This window comes from Piliocolobus tephrosceles, chromosome 1 (assembly GCF_002776525.5).
Source record: "Piliocolobus tephrosceles isolate RC106 chromosome 1, ASM277652v3, whole genome shotgun sequence".
Classification (NCBI taxonomy): domain Eukaryota; kingdom Metazoa; phylum Chordata; class Mammalia; order Primates; family Cercopithecidae; genus Piliocolobus; species Piliocolobus tephrosceles.
Genome location: NC_045434.1, coordinates 110,119,331 through 110,137,773, shown reverse-complemented (window position 1 = coordinate 110,137,773; position 18,443 = coordinate 110,119,331). Strand labels below are relative to the sequence as shown.

Below are 18,443 nucleotides of genomic sequence, written 5' to 3'. Positions count from 1 at the left end.
AGAAGGTCCTCCTCCCTAGTTTATTCTATGAAGCCAGCATCATTCTGATACCAAAATCTGGCAGAGATGCAATGAAAAAATAAAACTCTAGACCAACATCCTTCAGGAACATAGACACAAAAATCCTCATTAAAATACTAGTCAGTCAAATTCAGCAGCACATTAAAAAGTTAACCCAGCACAATAAAATGGCTTTATTCCTGGGACACAAGCTAGTTTAATATATACAAATCAATAAATGTCATTTACCACATAAACAGAATCAAAAACAAAAGCTACATGATCATCTCGATAGAAGCAGAGAAAGCTCTTGATAATATCCAACATCTCTTTATGATAAAAACCCTCAATAAACTAGACATTGACAGAACATACATCAAAACACTAAGAGCAGTCTATAACAAACCCACAGCCAACATTATCCTGAATGAGCAAAAGTTCAAATCATTCTCCTAGAGAACTGGAACAAGACAATGATGCCCAATCTCACCACTCCTATTTAACATATTACTGAAAGTCCTAGTCAGAGCAATCAGACAAAAGAAAGAAAGACAAAGCATCCAATTAGGAAAAGAAGAAGTCGAACTATCTCTCTTCACTGATATTATTATATACCTAGAAAATCCTAAAGACTCTACCAAAAAGCTTCTAGAATTGATAAACAACCTTAGTAAAGTTTCAGGATACAAAATCAATGTACAAAAATTAGTAGCATTCCTATATACCAACAACACCCAGACTGAGAGCCAAATCAAGGACAAAACTTCACTTGCAATAGCCACACAAAAAAGAAATACCTAGAAATACAGCTAACAAAGGGGGTGAAAGATCTCTAAAAGGAGAACTACAAAACACTCATGAAAGAAATCAGAGATAATGCAAATAAATGGAATAACATTTCATGCTCATAGATTGGAAGAATCAATATCATTAAAATGGCCATACTGCCCAAAGCAATTTACAGATTCAATGATATTCTTATTAAACTACCAATAAGATTCTTGACAAAATTAGAAAAAACTATTCTAAAATTTATATGGATCCACAAGAGCCTAAATAGACAAAGCAATCCTAAGCAAAAAGAGCAAAGCCAGAGATATAACATTACCTGATTTTAACTATAAATATAAAGCCACAGTTACCAAAACTGCTTGGTACTAGTACAAAAACAGACATAATGGGACAAAATAGAAAATGATAAATAATGCTGCACACCTACAGTTATCTGACCTTCAACAAGGCAAACGAAAACAAGCAAAGGGGAAGGGACTCCAAGTCAATAAATAGTGCTTGGATAACTGCTTAGCAGAAGATTGAAAATGGATCCATATCTTTTCCCTTTCACCAGATACAAAAATTAATTAAAAGTAGATTAAGAATTTAAATGTAAGACCTCAAACCATAAAAATCCTGAAGAAAATCTAGGAAATACTCTTTTCAACATCAGCATTGGGAAAGAATTTCTGGCTAAGTCCCCAAAAGCTATTGCAACAAAATAAAACAAAAAAGACAAGTGGAACTTAATTAAACTAAAGAGCCTTTTCACATAGAAAGAAACTATAAACAGAGTAAAAAGACAATCTGCAGAATGAGAGAAAATATTTGCAAGCTATGCATCCAATTAAGGTTTAATGTGTAGAATCTGTAAGGAACTTAACAACTGAGAAAAACAAATTAATCCCATTAGAAAGTGGGCAAAGGACATTAACAGACACCTCAAAAGTGGCCATGAAACATGAAAAAAATGCTCAGCATCACTAGCCACCAGAAAAAAAATGCAAATCAAAACCACAAGAGATACCATCTCACACCAGTAGAATAACTATTATTAAAGAGGCAAAAAATAACAGGTCTTGTTAAGGTTGCAGGGAAAAGGGAACACTTACACACTGCTGTTAGGAATGTATATTAGTTCAACCATTGTGGAAAGCAGTGTGGTGATTTTTCACAGAACATAAAACCATTGAATATAAAACCACAGAACATAAAACCAATGAATGCATTACCATTCAATGCAGCAATCACATTATTGGGCATATACCCAAAGGTATACATAAATTGTTCTACCATAAAGATACATGCACCCATATGTTAATTGCTGCAACATTCATAATAGCAAAGACATGGAATCGACCCAGATGCTCATCAATGGTAGACTGGATAAAGAAAATGTGGTAAAAGACATAGGGTGGGGTGAGATGGTGAAATAGAAGCCTCCACTGACAATCACCCTGTAGGAACACCATAAACAACCATCTACACAAAAAAAGCACCCTTCATAAGAACAAAAAATCAGGTGAGTACTCACAGTACTTGATTTTAACTTCCCGTCATTAAAGGCACTGAAGATGGTAAACAGGTAGTCTTGAATTGTCCATTCCACCCCTCCCCCACTCCTCCTGCAGAGGTCGCATGTCATGAAGAAAACTGTGCATGGGGGAGATAGAGAGTGCAGTAATCGAGACTTTGCATTCAACTAAGTGCTGCCCTGTCACAGGGGAAAGCAAAACCATGCTGACTTCAGCTGATACCTACCTATGGAGAAAGAACTTAAACCAGCTCTAGCCAGGGGGAAATCATCCATCCCAGGAGTCAGAACTTAAATTCTGGCAGGCCTCACCACCATGGACTGAAGTGCTCTGGGGCTGTAAATAAACTTAAAGGGCAGTCTATGGCACAAAAATTGCAATTCCTGGGCAAGTCGTACTGCAGAGAAAAACTCAAAGCCAGTGGACTTCTGGGGCATACGATTTACTGAGACACCAGAGAGAACAGCTAAAGTGCTTTCACTACTCATCCCCACAACCCAGGCAGCACAGCTCATGGCTCCAAAGAGAAGGGTCCAATTCAACAAGAAAAGCTAACTATCCTAAATATATATGCACCCAATACAAGAGCAGTCAGATTCATAGAGCAAATTCTTAGATACCTACAAAGAGACTTAGACTCCTACACAATAATAGTGGGGGATTTTAACACCCCACTATCAATATTAGACAGGTAATTGAGACAGAAACTTAACAAAGATATCAAGGCCCGAACTCAGCTCTGGATCAAGTGAACCTGACAGGTATCTACAGAACTCTTCACCCAAAAATGACAAAATATACATTCCTCTCATCACCACATGGCATTTACTCTAAAACTGATCACATAATCAGAAGTAAAACACTCCTCAGCAAATGCAAAAGAACTGAAATCATAACAAATAGTCCCTCAGACCACAGCACAATAAAATTAGAACTCAAAATTAAGAAATTCACTCAAAACCACACAACTACATGGAAATTGAGCAATCTGCTCCTGAATGACTATTGGGTAAACAATGAAATGAAGGTAGAAATCAAGTTCTTTGATACTAATAAGAACAAAGAGAAAACATATCAGAATCACTGGGACACAGCTAAAGCAGTGTTAAGGAGAAAATTTATAGCACTAAATGCCCATCACAAAGCTAAAAAGATCTCAAGTTAACAACCTAACATCACAACTAAAATAACTAGAGAACAAAGAGCAAACAAACCCAAAGCCAGCAGAAGTCAAGAAATAACCAAGATTAGAGTTCAACTGAACAAGATGGAGACACAAAAAGCCCTTCAAAAAAATCAACAAATCAAGGAGTTGTTTAATAAGTTTAAAAATTAATAAAATAGACTGCTAGCTAGACTAATAAAGAAGACAAGAGAGAATGATCAAATAAACACAATCAGAAATGATAAAGGGGATAGAACCACTGACCCCACAGAAATACAAACAACCATCAGAGAATGAAGTAAACACCTCTATGAACATAAACTAGAAAATCTAGGAGAAATGGATGAATTCCTGAACACAAACTCTCCCAAGACTGAACCAGGAAGAAATTTAATCCCTGCATAGACCAATAATGAGTTCTGAAGTTGAGGCAGTAATAAATAACCTGCCAACCAAAAAAGCCCAAGACCAGACAGATTCACAGCAGAATCTACCAGAGGTACAAAGAAGAGCTGGTAGTATTTCTTCTGAAACTATTCCAAAAACTTGAAAAGGAGTGACTCCTCCCTAACTCATTCTATGAGGTGAGCATCATCCTGATGTCAAAACCTGGCAAAGATATGACAACAGCAAAAGAAAACTTGAGGCCAATATCCCTGATGAATATTTACGCAAAAATCCTTAGTAAAATACTGGCAAACTTAATCCAGCAGTACATCAAAAGGGTTATCCACCATGATCAAATTGGCTTTATCCCTGGGATGCGAGGTTGGTTCAGTATACGCAAATTAATAAATGTGATTCATCACATTAACAGAACTAAAGAAAAAAAAACACATGACTGTTTCAACAGATGCAGAAAAGGCATTCAGTAACATTCAACATCCCTTCATGTTAAAACTCTCAATAAACTAGGTATTGAAGAAACATACCCCAAAATAACAAAAGTCATATATGCCAAACCCACAGCCAATATCATACTGAATGGGCAAAAGCTGGAAGCATTCCCCTTGAAAACTGGCACAAGATAAGGATGCCCTTTCTTACCACTGCTATTCAACATAGTATTGGAAGTTCCGCCCAGGACAATCAGGCAAGAGGAATAAATAAAAGTGTTCAAATAGAAAGAGAAGAAGTCAAATTATCTTTGTTTGCAGATGACATGACCTACATGATATGGTTTGGCTGTGTCTCCACCCAAATCTCATCTCGTAGCTCCCATAATTCCCACATGTTATGGGAGGGACCTGCTAGGAGATGACTGAATTATGGGGGCAGGTCTTTCCCATGCTGTTCTCCAGATAGTGAATGGGTCTCATGAGATCTGATGGTTTTAAAAAACGGCAGTTGCCCTGCACAAACTTTCTCTTTGCCTGCCACCATCCATGTAAGACATGACTTGCTCCTCCTTGCCTTCCACCATGATTGTAAGGTCTTTCCAGCCATGTGGAACTGTAAGTCCAATTAATACAGGAGTTATTAAGAAATAATTTTTAGGCAGCTAGAAAGGGTAAAGGTTCTTGGTGGAAATTTTCCTATGATAAGAACCTCCAAACCATTTATTTTCTAACAGAAAGGTGGCCTAAAGAGTTCGGCTGATAAGCTTTGATATGCAAATGCCAGCTATTAAAAACTGAGTTCACTCAATATGGTGATTCCTGCCTTCTTGTCACCAGGTGTGCCAAGTGTTGTGGCCACCTCCAGATAACACCATGTGTTCAGAATATCATGGTGGCCTGCATTTGCATATTAAAAGGCTAAGGTGGGAGGGCGAGGGTTTTCATGGGTTACATGAATGACACCCCTAGTCAAACCAATCCCCTGGGCCCTATGTAAATCAGACACTGCCTCCTCCAGCCTCCAACATAACCTACCGTTTTCCTGCCACACATGGGGTTCCCTCTCTTGGCTTGGAGCCCCCGTCCTTCTGTCTCTGTACAGGGGAGCTTCTTCATTCTTTCTTGCCTATTAAACAGTCTCCACTCCTTAAAACCACTCCACATGTGTCCATGCCATTTTATCTAAATCGGTGCAAGTTCAAGAGCCCTGGTATTCCTCTAGTCATTGGAGCTGTATCATTTTGATGCATTGGCTGGGAATTCATTCATCAGAGCAGTGAGTATTAGGTGTGAATCTTAACCTCAAATCTGTCCTTTACTCTTGAGCCTGTCTTCCTGCTATCTTGTTGCCAAACTTTCTCTTTCTGTCTGTGGTCTCTTATTCTCTCTGTATGAAATGTTTGGAAATTTTTACAGTTCAGGGAAACAGGAAAGATGGCAAATTGTGGCAGGTAGTAACTCAATAAGCATCTCTCTCTCTATGGTTTCTCTGTCAAGAACATGGTATTTCTAAGCCAACAGTGCCTAAATGAATTCATTAGTAAGGGGATTTTAAGTATGGAACTTAACCAGAACCATGTTTCTAAGGGTAAATGCTTTAGCATGGGCCATAATAAGTAGCCAGTCTAGCACACTGCCCCATTAAAGTAACCTTGCCCAAAAGTGACACGGTCTCTCTAGAGATCTGGTTTTCAGGGAGTCAGGCAGATCACACAGGTTTAGGAATTCAAAGGGGAATCACACAAGGCAGATAAACTAAGGCTGCATGGGTAAAGTGTGGTTAGTCCCATCACTTAGTCCATCCAGTCCCATGGCTTGGAGGACCACGACTTCAATCATGCCAGCACATTTAACATGGTGCTAGAATCCAGGAACCAGGGAGGGAAAACAGTTGGAGAATGCTCCCACAGTCTTCTTCTCTACCCTGGGTTGTATGGAAAGGAAGGAGACTAAGAGGACACTTTTATTCTCGATTCTTTTTCTGGATGGGTAACAGATTATCTTCAGCTTGCACCCCTCTGGAGTGTACTCTGAAACACTGTAACTTCCTTAACATCAGGACTTTGAAGAGAAAAGCAACTCATTTTCTTTTGCACAAGGACATGGTATGTTTACTAAATCTTTGCAAGCACTGTAAGATCAACCCAGCTCTTTTAGCAATCATATTAGGCAGACCTGGGGAAAATAGTTCCCCAAAAGTTAGGGAAGCAACTTTCTGGGGAGCCATCTAAAGATCCCCCTTATTTGGGGCCCCTTCAAGTTCCCTTCTCATTACAGAACCTTAGGCAAATAAAGCAAAACTTAGGCTGATTTTCTGGTGACTCCAGTAGGTATATAGAAGTTTTCCAAAATTTAATTCAGGTGGCAATATATCTCTTATAATATACCAAAAAGAAAGAAAGCAGATGGGGAAAGCAAAGAGAAAGCACGAACACCATTCCCAATTGAGAGAGAAGCAGTTCCCCTTAACAACCCTAACTGGAATCCCAATAACTCAGGAGATGAATGGAAAAGGAAGTACCTTTAATATGAATTCCAGAAGGCCTACAAAAAACCAGGGCCAACCTCTCAATTATTCTAAACTGTCTATAATAAACCAAAAGCCAGATGAGAATACTGTAGCCTTTATGGAAAGGCTGAGAGAGGCACTAATGGAGCACACCTCTTAACCCCTGATTCAGTTGAGGGACAGCTCATCCTGAAGGACAAGTTTATTACACAGGCAGCTCCTGATATTAGGAAGAAACGACAGAAGCAAGCTATAGGACCAAATAGCACCTTAGAAAACCTCCTGAAGGTGGCCATTACAGTCTTTTATAATAGGGACCAGGAGGAGACCCAAAAGAAAAAGAGAAAGCTCAGGAGAAGGACAAAGTCTCTGGCAGCAGCTTTGCAGGCCTGCAAAGTCCAGGACTCCCAAGGTGCATCCACCGGTTGATATCATCGTGACAGCCCAGGGCATTTTAAAAAAGAATGCCCAGATAGCAAGATGAAGCCACCTCAATGCTGTCCAGCCTGTAATGGAAACCACTGGAGATGGAACTGTCCCCAGAGATGGAGGTCACTGGGTGCAGGACCAGTCTCACAGATGATCCAGCAGAACTGATGGGTCCTGGGGCTCAAACCCCAGGTCCAGTAGCTCAAACTGCCATTATAACACAGGAGCACTGGGTGATTCTGGAAATTAAAGGAAGGGAAGTAACCCTCCTGCTAAACTCTAGAGCCAATCTCTCTCTTTTCTCCTCTATAATCAGGCCTCCACTCTTCCCACAGCACGACCATAAGGAGAATCTCAGGAATAACTCTAATCCAATATTTTTCTCAACCTTAGTTGCAGTTAGGAGGACTTATTGTTTACACATGCTTCGAAGCCATTGTCATGATAGCTTTACTAGTCAGAAAATCCTCCAAGTCAACCCTAGGAAATAATTTCACTGTTTACACTCTACATGATGTGGCAGAATCACTGTCCTCTAAGGGGAGCTCTTAGCAAACAGCCAGTAGAGCTAGAAGTACATAAGGCAGGATAAGTAGTAAGTCACTTTCTCCAAACACAGTGCTCAATTAGCTGGGCTAATAGCTCTTACAAGACCACATGAATTAAGCAAGGGAAAGAGAGTTAACATTTATACTAACTCCAAGTATGCTTTCTAAGTTCTCCATACTCATGCTGCTATTTAAAAGAAAAAATATTTTCTTACCACCAATGGATCTCCTATAAAATATCACCAGAAAATTAACAGGTTATTATCCTCAGTTTTTGTTCCATGACAGGTAGCAGGGATGCATTGTAAGGAACATCAAAAGGGAACCAATGAGGTAGCCAAAGAAAATAGATTAGGCTAACCAGGCAGCTAAGTTAAAGGCAAGGAAGCCTTAAGGCTTCAACACACTGCAAGCTCCTTCTAATCTAGGAAGGCTCCATAAGAGAAATTAAAGCTCAGTATTTCCCTGCAAAAATAAAATAGGCCACTTGTCGAGGGCATTCTTCCCAGCCATTAGAATGGCTACAGTCAAAGGATACCAAACTCCATTTGCCAGCCTCCAGCCAATGATAACTTAAAATCCTTCACCAAGCTTTTCACTTGGGAAAGGACAAAACTTATCAATGTGTTCAAAGGTTGTTTTCAGGCAGGAAATCTCCAAATTGGTTAAGCATGTAACCTCTCTACCTCACTTGCAACAGGAATTAGCACAACTGGCAGAAGTCCAACCCCAGGAAATAGAATAACCTTTATTTAATCCTGAAAATTTGGTATTAAGAAAAATTATCATCTCCATCTCCTTCCCTAAGCCAAGCTGGGAAGGGCCCTACACTGTTCTTCTTTCAACTCCCTAGGCAGTAAAAGTTACAGGAATCAACTCCTGGATATATCACACTCAAGTCAAAGCCCGAAGAGCTAAGGGAACAACCCCTGACGGCCCAGAGGAATGTCCTGAATATCAATGTTAAGAAATAGAAGATCTTAAGTTGAAAATTATAAAAGGTAAGTAACTGAGTGAGGTCTACTCATCTTATTCAGTCCCACTCCTACCTCACCAGATACCTTTTATTATTTCTACCCTTTCCTCTCAAAATTTGCCACTAAATAGTAAGACTTCTTTTTAATTCATATTTGCAGGGAGATTTAATTATACATGGAATTGCTTTTGTAACTTTGTAGATCCCCAAAGGGAAATGTTATATCTTGGCAAGTAAAGTTTTCAACAGAAATTATTTACTATGCCACTTTTGTGGTATAGTAGGATTAATAATTGCAAGAAAAATTTAGTAAAGGTTGTTTTGCTTATAGCAGGAGTAATAGTTATGGATAATAAGCAAGCATAAAAGTTTTGCTATCATTAAGTTTAATAAGACTTTTTATTGAAAATTATAATATAATGCACTCTAAATTATGGAAAGAAGGTTATAAAGAAAAAGATTTTATATAGGAAATGATTTTGTATGGTAGACACTTGTCCTAAAAGGAAATAACTGGTAGTTTAAAGGATGGATGTTTAGGACAAGTCAAAAAGTTTAAGTGTGTTGTTAGAGGGTCTGTGAAAGTCATAAAAGATTTTAATAATTAAAGGAAAGGAATTGTCAAGATTAACGCTAAAGATATTTTAGCGACCCAATAATGTATCTCTCCCAAGCATATTGCAAGTTATAAAAATGGCTAAGCCTAAAGTTATTCTCTAATGGTAAGCCAAGGAGAAATGTATGCTTTTCTCAAGGAAAATGTTACTTTTATGTTAACGTTTCTGGTAATGTACAGGGACATCTAGTGGAGGCAAACCGGTATTGCAATTCATTGGTGCAACTATACAGGTGTCAAATTCTACTGTCAGTTATGGCCTATGGGACACCCACTAGCAGCGGTCATCTTAATGCTCATATTCTAACCCTATATTTTAAACCTTCTTGTAAAATTTATCTCTTTTTGCCCAGAAGCAATAAAAATTCAAACAGTGCTGCAAGCAGAGCCATACATGGACATGCCATTCTTTCAAAAACTCTTAAATCAACCTAGGAGAAGGCCCGACTGCTGTTCCCCCACATGACACCCCTTTTCAGCAGGACGTAGCCAGAAAGAATCATCACCCAACACCCCCTAAAAGCAATTAGGTTTGCTTCTCTTGAGGGAGGGAATAAGACAGGAGTAATTAAGAAATAATTTTTAGGCAGGTAGAAAGGGAAAAGATCCTTGGTGGAAATTTTCCTGTAATAAGAAGTGACCTCCAAACGATTTCTTTTCTAACAGAAAGGCAGCTTAAAGAGCTAGGCTGGCAAGCTTTGATATGCAAATGCTAACCATTAAAAAACTGGGTTCACTCAATATGGCCATTCCTGCCTTTTTCTTCTTGTCACCAGATGTGCCAAGTGTCATGGCCACCTCCAGATAACACTATGTGTTCAAAACATCATGGGCCTCTGCATTTGCATATTAAAAGTCTGAGGTGGGAGGGCCAGGTTTTTCCACGGGCTACATAAATGACACACCTAGTCAAACCAATCCCCTGGGCCCTATGCAAATCAGGCACTGCCTCCTCACGCCTCCAATAGAACCGACAATTTTCCAACACAGGGTTCCCTCTCTTAGCTTGGAGATCCCCTCCTTCTGTCTCTGTACAGGGGAGCTGCTTTATTCTATCTTGCCTATTGAACACTCTCCACTCTTTAAAACCACTCCACGTGTGTCCGTGTCATTTTATCTAAATCAGTGCAAGACCAAGAACCCGGGGTGTTCCTCCAGTCATCAGAGCCATATCACAATTGAACTGCTTTCTTTTGTAAATGGCCCGGTCTGAGGTATGTCTTTATCAGTAGTGTGAAAATGGACTAATAAGTAAACCAGTACCAGTAGAGTGGGTTGTTGCTGAAAAGATACCTGAAAATGTGGCAGTGACTTTAGAACTGGGCAACAGGCAGAAGTTGGAACAGTTTGGAGGGCTCAGAAGAAGACAGAAAAATATGGGAAAGTCTGGAACTTTCTAGAGGCTTGTTGAATGGCTTTGACAAAAATCCTGGCAGTGATATGAACAATAAGGTCCAGGCTGAGGTGGTCTCAGGTGGAGATGAGAAACTTATTGGAAACTGGAGCAAAGGTGACTCTTGTTACATTTTAGCAAAGAGATTGACAGAATTTTGCCCCTCCCTTAGAGATCTGTAGAATTTTGAATTTGAGAGAGATGATTTAGGTTATCTGGCAGAAGAAATTTCTAAGCAGCAAAGCATTTCAGAGATGACTTGGGTACTGTTTAAGGCATTCAGATTTAAAAGGGAAAGAGAGCATTAAAGTTTGAAAAATTAGCAGCCTGACAATGCAATAGAAAAGAAAATCCCATTTTCTGAGGAGAAATTCAATCTCCTGCAAAAATTTGCGTAAGTAACAAGGAGCCAAATGTTAATCACTAAGACAATGGGAAAAATATCTCCAGGTCATGTCAGAGACCTTTGCGGCAGACCCCTCCATCACAGGTCCATTGGTTTAACAGGAAAAAAGTGGTTTCATAGACTGAGTCCAAGGTCCCTGTGCTGTGTGCAGCCTGGGGATTTGGTGCCCTGTGTCACAACCACTCCAGGCATGGCTGAATAAGGCTGATGCAGAGCTTGGGCCATGGCTTCACAGGGTGCAAGCCTCAAGCCTTGGCACCTTCCATGTGATGTTGAGCCTATGAGTGCACAGAAGTCAAAAATTGAGGTTTGAGAACCTCTGCCTAGGTTTCAGAAGATGTATGGGAATGCCTGGATGCCCAGGCAGAAGTTTGCTGTAGGGGTGGGGTCCTCATGGAGAACCTCTGCTAGGGCAGTGCAGAAGGGAAACGTGGGGTGGGAAATCCCACACAGAGTCCCTACTGGGGGACCACCTAGCGGAGCTGTGAGAAGAGGGCCACCGTCCTCCAGATCCCAGAATGCTAGATCCACTGACAGCTTGCACTGTGTGCCTGGAAAAGACGCAGACACTTAACACCAGCCCATGAAGGCAGCAGGGAGGGAGGCTGTACCCTGCAAAACCAGGGCTGGAGCTGTCCAAGACTATGGGAACCTACTTCTTGCATCAGTGTGACCTGGATGTGAGACGTGGAGTCAAAGGAGATCATTTTGGAGCTTTAAGATTTGACTGCCCTGCAGGATTTCAAACTTGCATGGGGCCTGTAGTCCCTTTGTTTTGACCAGTTTCTCCCATTTGGAATGCCTGTATCTACCCAATACCTGCACCCCCATTGTAACTAAAAAGCAAGTAACTTGCTTTTGATTTTACAGGCTCATAGGTGGAAGGGACTTGCCTTGTCTTGGATGAGACTTTGGACTGTGGGCTTTTGAGTTAATGACTTTGGGGGACTGTTGAGAAGGCATGATTGGTTTTGAAATGTGAAGATATGAGATTTGGGAGGGGTCGGGTGGAATGATATGGTTGGGCTCTGTGTTCCCACCCAAATCTCATCTTGTAGCTCCCATAATTCCCACATGTTGTGGAAGGGACCTGGTGGGAGATGATTGAATTATGGGGCAGGTCTTTCCCGTGTTGTTCTCATGATAGTAAATGGGTCTCATGAGGTCTAGTGGTTTTAAAAAATGAGAGTTGCCCTGCACAAGTTTTCTCTTTGCCTGCTGCCATCCATGTAAGACGTGACTCACTTCTCCTTGCCTTCTGCCATGATTGTGAGGCCTCCCCAGCCACGTGGAATTGCAAGTCCAATTAAACCTCTTTCTTTTGTAAATTGCCCAGTCTTGGGCATGTCTTTATCAGCAGCATGAAAACAGACTAATACACTATATCTAGAAAACCTTATAGTCTCAGCCCAAAAGCTTCTTAAGCTGATAAGCAACTTCAGCAATCTCAGGATACAAAGTCAATGTACAAAAATTGCCAGTGTTCCTATATGCCAACAACAGGCAAGCAGGAAGCCAAATCATGAATGAACTTCCATTCACAATTGCTACAAAAAGAATAAAATACCTAGGAATACAGTTAAAAGGGAAGTGAAGGACCTCTTCAAGGAAAACTACAAATCATTGCACAAAGAAATCAGAGAGGACATGAACAAATGGAAAAACATTCCAGGCTCATGGATAGGAGGAATTAATATTGTGAAAATGGCCATAATGCTTAAAGTAATTTATAGATTCAATACTATTCCTATCAAATTACTGATTACATTCTTCACAGAATTAGAAAAAAAGTATTTAAAAATTCACATGGAACAAACAAATAGCCCAAATAGCCAAAACAATCTTAAGCCAAAAAGAACAAAGCTGGAGGCATCATGTTATTCAACTTCAAACTATACTACAAGGCTACAGCAACCAGAAGAGCATGGTACTGGTACAAGAACAGACACACTGACCAATGGAACAAAATAGAGAATTCAGAAATAAGACCAAACACTTACTGCCATCTGATCTCGGACAAACCTGACAAAAATAAGCAATGGGGAAAGGGTGCCGTATTTAGTAAATAGTGCTGGGATAACTGGCTAGCCATATGCAGAAAATTGAAACTGGATCCCCTTCTTACACCATATACAAAAATTAACACAAGATGGATTAAAGACTTAAATGTAAAACCCAAAATTATAAAAGCTCTAAGAGTAAATATGGGCAATACAATTCAGGACATAGGCACGGGCAAAGATTTCATGACAAAAAATGCCAAAAGCAATTGTAACACAAGTAAAAACTGACAAATGGGATCTAATTAAATTTAAAAGCTCCTGCATAGCAAAAGAAACTATCACAGTGAACAGACAACCTACAGCATGGGAGAAAATTTTTGCAATCTGTTCATCTGACCAAAGTCTAATATCCAGAGCCTAAAAGGAAATTAAATAAATATACAAGAAAAAAATAAACCCATTAAGAAGTGGGCAAATGACTAGAACAGACACTTCTCAAAAGAAGATATACATGCAGCCAACAATCATATGAAAAAAAAGTCCAACATCATTGATCATTATTTGCAAACCAAAATCACAATGAGATACCATCTCATGCCAGTCAGAATGGTGATTATTGAAAAGTCAAAAGCAACAGATGCTGGTGAGGTTATGCAGAAAAAGGAAGCTTTAATGCTGTTGGTGGGAGTGTACATTAGTTTAACCATTGTGAAAGACAGTGTGGTGATTCCTCAAAGAAATAGAGGCAGAAATACCATTTGACCGAGCAATCATCCCATTACTGGGCATATACCCAAAGGAATATAAATCATTTGATTATAAAAATACATGCACATGTATGTTCATTGCAGCACTATTCACAATAGCAAAGACATGGTATCTACCCAAATGTCCGTTAATAATAGACTGAATAAAGAAAATGTGGTACATATATACCATGAAATACTATGCAGTCATAAAAAGGAATGAGTTTATGTCCTTTGCAGGAACATGGATGGAGCTGAAAACCATTATCCTCAGCAAACTAATGCAGGAATAGAAAACCAAACACTGCATGTTCTCACCTATAAGTGGGAACTGAATGATGAGAACACATGGAGACATAGAGGGGAACAACTCACACTGGGGTCTGTCTGGGTGGGGAGGGTTGGGGAAGGAAGAACATCAGGAAGAATAGCTAATGGATGCTGGACTTAATACCTGGGTGAAGGGATGATCTGTGCAGCAAACCACCATGGCACACATTGACCTGTGTAACAAACCTTCACATCCTGCCCCTATACCGCTGAACTTAAAATAAAAGTTGAAGAAAAAAAGAAAGAAAGAAAGTGTACATATGCACAATGGAGTGCTATTCAGCCATAAAAAATAATGAGATCTGTCATTTATCACAAAAGAATGAAACTGAAGGTCATTTTGTTAGGTGAAATAAGCTAGGCACAGAAAGACAAACTTCATGTTCTCACTTAAGTGTGGAAGCTAAAAATTAAAGCAATTGAGCTCACGGAGGTAGAGAGTAGAATAGTTACCAGAGGCTGGGAAGAGTAGGGGAGGTAAGGGTGGAGGTATAATGACTAATGAACACAAAATTAGTTAGAAAGAATAAATAATACCTAGTATTTGCTAGCACAACAGTGTGATTATTGTCAAAAATAATTTAGGCTGGGCACAGTGGCTCATGCCTGTAATCCCAGCACTTTGGGAGGTCGAGGTGGGCAGATCACAAGGTCAGGAGTTCGAGACCAGCCTGGCCAACATGGTGAAATCCTGTCTCTACTAAAAATACAAAAATGAGCCAGGCGTGGTGGCAGGCACCTGTAATCCCAGCTACTCGGGAGGCTGAGGCAGGAGAATCACTTGAAATGGGGAGACGGAGATTGCAGTGAGCCAAGATCATGCCACTGCACTCCAGCCTGGATAACAAGAGTGAGACTCCATCTCAAAAAAGTAATAAATAATAATAATAATTTAAATTCTACATTTAAAAATAATGCAGAGTATATAGAATTGGATTATTTGTAACACAAAGGTACTGCATTTACCCTGATGTGATTAGTATGCATTTCATGCCTATATAAAAATATTTCAAGTAACATACAAATGTCTACACCTACTATGTACCCACAAAAATTATAAATAAAAATAAACTTAAAAAGTTAAGCACACATACAAAGAAAATGTGGTACATATACACCATGGAATACTATGCTGACATAAATAGTATGAAATCATGTCTTTTGCAACAACATGGATGCAGCTGGAGGCCATTATTCTAAGCAAAGTAATGCAGAACGAGAAAACCAAATACCACATCCTCTCACTTATAAGTGGGAACTAAGCATTGTGCACACATGGACATAAATATAGGAGTACTGTGGACTACCAAAGGGTGAAGGGTGGGAGGTGGGTTAAAAAACTATGTATCAAGTACTATGTTCATTGCCAGAATGTCAAGATCAATATCCACACTCTGAACCTCATTATCACACAATATTTTTATGTAACAAATCTGCACACGTATCTCCTATATCTAAAATAAAAGTTGAAAAATGTTAAGAACTACTAGGAAACCTATTTCAACATTATACTAAAAAGATCATTCACCTTAATCAAATGGGATTCATCCCAGACATGTAAGGATGGCTCAACATACACAAATCAATAAACTTGATGCATCTCAAAAATGAAATCAAGGGCAAAAACTATATCATTATTTCAAAAGACTCAGAAAAAGCACTTGATGAAATTCAACATCTTTCATGATAAAAACTCTGAACGCATTAAGTTAAAGATTCCACGGGGTGGGGTTGGGGGGACACTATTAGGGCTAACAAATTCAGTAAAGTTGAAGGGTACACAATCAACATACAAAAATTAGTAGTATTTCTATATGCTAATAGTGCATTATCTGAAAAATAAATTATGAAAACAATCCCACTTTTAATAGTTACCCCAAAATACCTAGTAATAAATTTAACCAAGGAGGTTAAGATACCTACAATGAAAAAGATAAAACATTGATGAAAGGCATTGAGAAGGATACAAATAAATGGAAAGATACAGCATGTTCATGGTTGGAAAAATATTTTTAAAATATCCATACTATCCAAAGTGATCTACAGATTTAATGCAATGTGTATAAAAATACCAATTACATTCTTCACAGAAATTTTAAAAATGTAAAATGTATATGGGACTATAAAAGACCACAAATTGTCAAAATGATCTTAAACAAAAAATACAAAGTCGAGGGCAAAATCTCAAAATATTCTACAAAACTATAGTAATTAAAATAGCATGATACTAGCATATAAACAGACACATGACCACTGGGACAGAATAGAGAACCCAGAAATAAATCCATGCATTCACAGTCAAATAATTTTTGACAAAGGCATCAATAACACACATTGGGGAGAGGGACAGCCTCTTTAATAAATAGTGCTAAGAAAACTGAAGATCTACGTGTAGAAAAATGAAACTAGATGCCTAGCTCTAACTTCATATGAAAAAAGAATTCAAATGTAAAACCAAAAACTATGAAAATACTAGAAGGAAACATAAGGGAATTGCTTCATGACATTGGTCTGGGCAATAATTTTTTTTGGATAAGAACTCAAAATCACTGGCAAAAGCAAAAATAGACAAATGGGATCATACACTAAAAAACTTCTGCACAGCAAAGAAAAAAAATCAACAGAGTGAAGAGACAACCTATAGAATGAGAGAAAATATTTGCAAAGCAAGTTAGTAACTAAAAAACAAAAATCTTGTTACATATGGGCAAAAGATCTGAATAAATATTTCTCAAAAGAAGCACACAAATTGCTAATAGGTTTATTCTTTACGTGTTCAACATCACTATCATCAGAGAAATGCAAAACAATATCAAAAATCACAGTGAGTGTCACCTCACCCCACTTAGAATGGCTAACCAAAAAAACCCACCAAATGCTGGCAAGGATGTGGAGAAAGGACGCACCGTTGGTGGAAACATATCTTAGTACAGCCATTATGAACCACAGTATGGAAGTTCCTAAAAACCACAAATCAAACTACCATATGATCCAGCAATCCCCCTTTTGAGTCACATCCAGAGGAAATGAAATCAGTATGTCAAAAAAAAAAAAAAAAAAAATCTGTAATCTCATGTTTACTGTAGCATTATTCTCAATAGCCAAGATATGTAATAAACCTAAGTGTCCATCAGTGAATAAATGGGTACAAAAAATGTGGTAGTTACACACAGATAAATACTATTTGGCCATAAAAAAAAATAAAATGTTATTTGCAACAACATGGATGAACCTGAAGCCATTATATTAAATGAAATGAGCCAAGCATAGAAGGACAAATACCACATGTTCTCACTCGTATGTGGAATTGAAAAAAGTTGATATTGTACGAGTAGAGAGTAGAATAGTAGTTACTCCGGTCTTGGGAGTGTGAGAGAGGAGGATGAGAAGGGGCTGGTAAATGCATAGAAAGTTGCAGTTAGGTGGAATAAGTTCTAGAGTCCCATTGAACGGTAGGGTGAATATAGTTAACAACATACTGTATATTAAAAATTGCTAGAAGAATTTTTTTTTTTTTTTTGGAGACGGAATCTCCCTCTTTTTGCCCAGGCTGGAGTGCAGTGGCGCGATCTCGGCTCACCGCAACCTCTGCCTCCCGGGATCAAGGGATTTTCCTACTCAGCCTCTAGAGTAGCTGGAATTACAGGCATGCACAACCATACCCAGCTAATTTTGGGGTTTTGGTAGAGATGGGGTTTTTCCATGTTGATTAGGCTGATCTCAAACTTCTGACCTCAAGTGATCCGCCGGCCTCGGGCCTCCCGAAGTGCTGGGATTACAGGTATGAGCCACCGCGACTGGCCGATGATTTTTAAATATTTCACCACAAAGAAATGGCAAATGTTTCAGGTGAGGAAATATGCAATTAATCTGATTTTATCGTTACACAATGTATGCATGTATCAAAACATCACACTTTATTCCATAAATATGTACAATTATTATCAATTAAAAATAAAATAAAACTTTAAAAAGATGTGGCTAGAATAGAAACTCCTTGGTACTCTTTCCCTAGAGGGAAACTTTAGAGGAAAAACTTCACATAAATTGAATCATACAACTATATTATCTCTTGCTTGTTTAACTCAAAATTACTTTGTTAGGTTCACCCTTGTGGTTCCATGTAGCTGTAATTTGTTTTCATTTCTATATAAAAAATTCCATTGTGCAAATT

The 18,443-nt window shown here is 38.8% G+C and overlaps 1 pseudogene; it reads right to left on the bottom strand.

Annotated features, from left to right (window-relative positions):
• The window catches only part of LOC111556035, a 50,031-nt pseudogene that overhangs the window by 21,251 nt on the left and 10,337 nt on the right, over positions 1-18,443 (bottom strand).